The 6,490-nt window shown below is 38.6% G+C and overlaps 1 long non-coding RNA gene across 2 annotated transcripts; it reads right to left on the reverse strand.

Annotated features, from left to right (window-relative positions):
* Positions 1-796: 796 nt before the first annotated feature.
* LOC134207456 (uncharacterized) lies at positions 797-5,941 on the reverse strand. 2 transcript variants are annotated; one of them, XR_009978372.1, is made up of 3 exons: positions 5,260-5,941; positions 4,908-5,058; positions 797-883 (listed from the first exon to the last, which is right to left on the reverse strand). It is a non-coding gene; the product is annotated as an uncharacterized LOC134207456 (long non-coding RNA). The 2 variants fall into 2 exon arrangements; XR_009978370.1 differs by having other exon boundaries at positions 5,274-5,914.
* Positions 5,942-6,490: the final 549 nt, after the last annotated feature.

The raw sequence follows: 6,490 nt of genomic DNA on the forward strand, positions 1-6,490 counted from the left end.
GCTGAAATCTACACGGATGCGTCGAAAACTGAAGCAGGGATAGCAGTAGGCCTAATAGACAATACAGGAAGAATACGCAAGAAGGACAAAATTAGCAATAATTTCACCATTACCAACGCAGAATTGCTAGGGATACAAAAGGCCATTCAAACGATCAAGGACGAAGGATACAGGAAAGCAGTCATCTAAAGAGAAATGAGAAGACAGGTGCTGACTGGTTGACGGTCCAGATAGAAGTGAACGATGATTTATTCGTTTCCAACCTCGGAAGCACGAGGTTTTTCGGTTATCGTCTGTTTGACGTTTGTAACAAAGTATTATCATTTTACAGGTATATACATTTTTATACATTCATGGTGTGGGTGACACAACAGCTGTTCCCCTTTTAATTAATACATCAGTATTCGTATCCGTATCAGAACTTGAAATTATCAAATATAAACAAAATCATGTTTTTTCAAATTATCAAATTTACAAAATCGTTGAGAACTAAATTCATTTAAATAATTCACTTCACTGTAAAATTCACTTCGAACTTATTAACTACGAATAAATGAAATCTGGATCCTCGATTCGCTTACGGATCCGCTTCGATCGCCGTGGATACACGTTCGGCAAGTTCGCCAAAGTCGCGTTTCGCTTTCTGGCCTTTGCCGGAACCATAGGGAATCCCTGAATGGTTCATCATCAGAGCCGCTTCCAGCGTTGACTTCTTCGGTGTCCTCTTCGTGTCGTTCTTCAATTCCAGTTCGTTCTTCGACCGTAGCATCTCTACTACCCGTACCGACTCCCCAGCCACGTTTTGTCTCGGCTGCGGAGTTTGCCCCTTGTAGCACCTAAGCTGACTTCGGTGGGCCATGGTGAGAGCGCTTCCAATTGCTATCTGGAATGTGTTAATGGAAAAACGTTTGAAAAACGTTGCCTTAATCCATTTATTCGGTAAATGGTGATGAAAATTTCGATACCATACAGTATCTCCTTCGGTCAGTGTGTCTAAGCCGTCATTCAATTTTTTTGGTTTAATAGACACATTTCTATCATCATTTACATCATTTGGAGACTGCGGTACTTGTAAATAATTTCTATAAGCCTTTTTTGGATTCAAAAGGTCCAAAATCGTTTTTGGTTTAAAAAGAAATATTTTCTCCGAGGGAAGCTGCCCATCACTCGAAACAATATTATTTCTATAATTCATTAGAAATAAGTTTATCTGATCCTCCAAATCAACATCTTGCAAGTCTGGTTCTAATAAAAACTTTTTCAATACTGTTTTAACAGTTCTCACCAGCCGTTCCGCCTGCCCATTACTGGAGGGGTTATAGGCTGGACTTTTCAATACTTTTATCCCCTGCTTTTCAAGAAATGTTGTGAATGAATATGAATTGAATGGAGGACCGCCGTCTGATACCAGTACGTCTGGTAAACCAAATCTAGCAAAAAAAAGCTACCAATTTCTTCACCACTTTTGCACAATCCGTGCCCTTCTTCATCCATTCTACCTCCAACCACTTTGAGAAAGAATCAACAATCAGTAAAAAAGTGTGGTGAGAAAAATAAAAGAAGTCAATGTGAACTCGGCTGAAGGGTCTTGTTGTAGGTTTCCAGTTGGATAAAACTTTTGTTTTTGGTACTATTACCATACTTCCACATACATCACAATTCGATACATACTTTTCAATGTCTTTATTAATGCCAAACCAGTACACTTGCCTTCTTGCCAATTGTTTCATTTTAACTATTCCTGCGTGGTTGGCGTGTAAAAGCTTCAAAATTCCGTTTTGCATTTTATGTGGAATTACCACCCTGTTCTGGTACAAAACGCACCCTTCAACAATTTCCAAATCAGTTTGATTTGCAAAAACGTCCATAAGACATTTATCCAACTTTTTTGGCCATCCATCACGCAAATATTTCATAAGTTGTTGTAAAAACTCATCGTCCTTTGTCCATTTGGCAATCAAAGCAAAATCAATGGGTAATTCATCACCAAAGTTTATACTTTTTATAAACTCATGATCTAACTCAATAGGAACCTTCTGCTCTAATGGGAATCTCGAACAAAAATCCGCGTTTCCCATTTTTGCAGAAGGTCTGTACCGTATTTCATAATCATAAATCGAGAGTTCAAGAATGTATCGTTGCAGTCTTGTTACAAATATGGAATTTTCCCTTCTTTATCGAAAATCCCTATCAATGGTTTGTGATCAGTATAAGCAATGAACCTTTGCCCATATAAATATTTATGGAATTTTTAATAGTACAAACCAAGGCCAAAGCTTCCAGATGAAGAATTGGGTAACCTTTCTGCGCGTCATTTAACGTAAAAGAAGTAAAACTAATAGGCTTTTCGATGCCTTCTATCACATGTGCAATCACTCCTCCTAGGCCATAGCCTGAAGCGTCTGTTACTACTACAATGTCTTTTGATGGGTCATAAAATTCTAAAAATTGGTATTAACCAGTGCGTTTTTGCTTTTGGAAAGCTTTTTCACAATTATTATCCCAAACAAATTTAGTATTTTTCTTCAATAGTTTATACAAATGGAATAACTTGATAGACATATGGGGCACTGAAACGATTATAGAAGTTGATCAAGCCTAAATATGACTTTTAGCTCAGTCACATTTCCAGGAACCTTTGCTCTTTGAATTGTTGAAATTTTGTCTGGACTAGGCAGTAACCCGTTTTCGCTGAGAATATGACCCAAATATGGCAATTATGACACAAAAATTTACATTTTTCAACATTTACTTTAATATTTGCATTTGCGAGTCTTTCTAAAACAAGAAACAATTTCTCACGACAAACTTCCAAGTTTTCACCTGCTATGAGTACATCATCAAGATAAACATAAACATTCTCAATCCCGTCTAAAATTTGATCCATAACTTGTTGGAAGATCGATGCACTTGAGGAAGCCCCCTGGGGTAAACGATTATATGTGAACAATCCCTTGATTGTGTTAATCACCATAAATTTCTTAGAACGTTCAGTCAATGCTAGCTGTGTATAAGCTCCCTCTAGGTCTAGTGTACAAAAAACTTTACAATTTGCCAATTTAGCGAACAAGTTGGCTGCCAAAGGTAAAGGGTAAGTATTTGGTATTAAAACTTTATTTATTGAAACTTTACAATCAATTACGAGTCTTATTTCATTATTTTTTTCATAACTACAACCACTGGTGATGCCCATTCACTGGTCTTCACCGGTGTAATCACATTTTCTTTCTCTAGTTTTGTCAAATAATCCAGGACTTTTCCCCTCAACCGATAGGGTACATCATAGGCCCTTTTGAAAATAGGAACATCACTTTTTAATACCAAATCAGCTTCAAAATCTTTAATGGGCGTTGAAAATTTTTCACAAACACTTCCATAAATTTGCTTTTGATTTCTTGAATAATACACTCTTTGTCTGCTGAATCTACCCTGTTTACCATTTGTTTACTAAGAAAATTGCTCCTCCACTGAGGAAAGAAAACATCAAGCCAATTTCGGCCAAACAAGGAATAAATTTAAAGTCAGTATTTAAAATTAAAAGATTCAATTTAATTTTCAATCCATTTAGATTCACTAAAGCATTTGTTTCCCCTTCAATTTTAGTTTTGACCCATTGACGACTAGAAGTTGCTTCTCACTCATGGTTAAAGGGTTTTTGAATAATGAAAAATATTGAGATTTTCCCATAACGGTTACACTAGAACCACAATCAACCTCCATTTGTACCAAACGATCATCAATTGAGACATTTATAAGACATGGTTCACTTATTCTATTAAGAGACGCAACACACATACACTGCAAATCACCTGAATTCCATTCATCATCATCGCTGTCATCATCAGCCCCGGAATCGTCGACATTCTACCCATCAAGGTGCTCAGGTCTTTCTCAGCGCTCGTACCCGGTTTCGCAACATCCACGAACTTTACCGCATCCCTTTTCATGTTTTTAGCCTAAAGCATTTCCTTTTATGTGTCCCTTGACCCCACAAAAGTCGCACGTCATACTAGAATAGTCTGTCCTACGTCTGTCATTGTTTCGGTAATTGAATCTAGCTGTCTTTTGTGCATGATTGTTGTAATCTTGGGTACGTCTCATGTTATTGAATGGTTGTGTATTCCGGTTGTTTTGTCTGTAGGGCTGGAAACCTAATCTTTCCCTAACTGGTATCCGAACTTGAGTCGGCCGCTCCGGTGTTCCCACCGGACTATCCCTTGCTGTATTATAAACTTGAAGCAGTTGATTTATCCGAGAACCCTGAGGAAACCCCGTGTTAATCGTTTTCGCATTGTCTTTTGCTATATTCCAAGTTGTAATGAATTTGTCCATAGATTCAAGGGTTAAGTTTTCCTCATTCAGAAGCCTTTGCTTCAATGCCTCATCTCTAAGTCCATGCAGAATTCTATCTTGAATAGCAATGTTCTTAAATCCGCCAAAACCGCAGAATTCCGCTTGGAGTTTTACCGCCAAGACAGAAATCCTCGGCTGACTCATCTGGTTGTTGGACGCGATGACTAAAGCGGAATCGCTGAACTAAATCTGGTTCGGTTTTGTCGAACCTTTGTTTCAACTTATTTACAATTTCAGCGTAATCAACTGTCGCTAATGTTCCCTGCTGAAAAACTAACTTCAATTGGGAATAGACATAAGGTCCACACAAATTCATGAAATGCGACTTTTTGTACTTCTGACAATTCATTTGCCTCAAAAGAAAACTGCAGACAGTCAACCCAGTCTGAAAAGGAAGTTCCCTTGCGGTATGGCTCAATACTAGAAGCCATGCCACTTGGAATCTGATTTCCATACATGTTCAATTCTTTAGAATAGAAATAAAAAGAACAAAAGGTCCAGAAAAATCTTCAGTTGTAGGTTCGCAAAAGAATAAAAAGATCAAAACGACTTACCCGTACAGAAACGATTGGCTCTCGCCTAAGGCCTTTGCCCGTGTCGACAATTGTCGCAGTTACCCTATGTGGTCTTCCGGAAAACGACCCGAAGCCGTACTATTCGAACTACTTTAAAACCTTCCTAGGTGGCACAAACACTTCCTGAGATCTAAGGGATTAAAAGAAAACACTCTTAGAATTCTTTGAATAGAATTAATGCTCAATCCTGTGATAAAGGAGAACAAATGATATTATTCACTAAGGATTCTTTATCCTTTTGTTTTGCAAACAATAGACACTATGCAACCAAAAAAAAACCACTTGGAGTTTCCCACTCCGCAAAACGTTTTTTTTTACAACAATAATTTACCTGCGAATACCGACCTTTCGACGAAATTGCTGTTTTCCTCCGCAAATTAATGGTGATAACGAAATTCGCCACCTTCGTCTGGATTTTCCGGCGTTTGTAGCGGCCAATTAGGCGGATAGTTTATTACCACCGTCCTCGTTGTCCGACGTTTTAAATGCCGCCGCTGGCTGCGACTCGTAGCAAGAAAAAAAATGCTCGAACGCTATCTGCAAAGCTTCGCCGTATGCCTTTTCCCGTGGTTGTAGGCTGCTCCCGGCGTGCTGTTTCGTGGCCTTCGTTGTGGGAGAAAATTCCGCACACACCATACGCGCCAAAATGCAGTCCGTTTTTTTTTATCGATAGCAACCGTACTTGCTTCACTGGGCACTTGTCGTCGTAACCAAAACTTTTGCACTGCAAAACCGTTTATCTGTTGCCGTTGTAGCCGAAAAAAAACGTATCCGTCCCACTGCACAAGATTTGGGTTTTACTTTTGAAGGTTTCACTGTTCACACACTGTATAACTGTAAAAAGGTTTTTTCCTCGTCGCCAGTTAAAGAGAAATGAGAAGACAGGTGCTGACTGGTTGACGGTCCAGATAGAAGTGAACGATGATTTATTCGTTTCCAACCTCGGAAGCACGAGGTTTTTCGGTTATCGTCTGTTTGACGTTTGTAACAAAGTATTATCATTTTACAGGTATATACATTTTTATACATTCATGGTGTGGGTGACACAACAATCTTTACAGACTCCAAAAGCGCTTGTTCAATACTACAAAACAGATCTAAAATACAAGAAAATTTCATTGCCTGGAACATAACTAAAGAGCTGAGAAAAAAAGAAAATCCAATCATAAAAATACAATGGATTCCCAGCCATCAAGGGATAGAAGGTAACGAAAATGCCGATGAAATAGCAGTCTCAACAACATATGGACCTCAAACGGACTTCACCGCCTTGGTTCTATCAGACGTCTTAGCATTGGCAAAGGAAGAAGCATGGGAAACCTGGAAAACGAAATATAAAATTACATCTGCGGAGAAGGGCATAAAACACTTTAAAATAATGGAGGAACCTGGAAAAACTATTTGGTCAAAAGGACTAATACTGACGTCGGACGAAAAACGTATGCTGAACAGAATAAGAACAGGACATACGCTCACTAAAGAGAGAAGATACAAGTGGGGATGGGAAGACGAAGAAGAATGTGATTACTGCAATGAAAAAGAAGATTTGGAGCATATACTAT

Source organism: Armigeres subalbatus, chromosome 1 (assembly GCF_024139115.2).
Source record: "Armigeres subalbatus isolate Guangzhou_Male chromosome 1, GZ_Asu_2, whole genome shotgun sequence".
NCBI lineage: Eukaryota > Metazoa > Arthropoda > Insecta > Diptera > Culicidae > Armigeres > Armigeres subalbatus.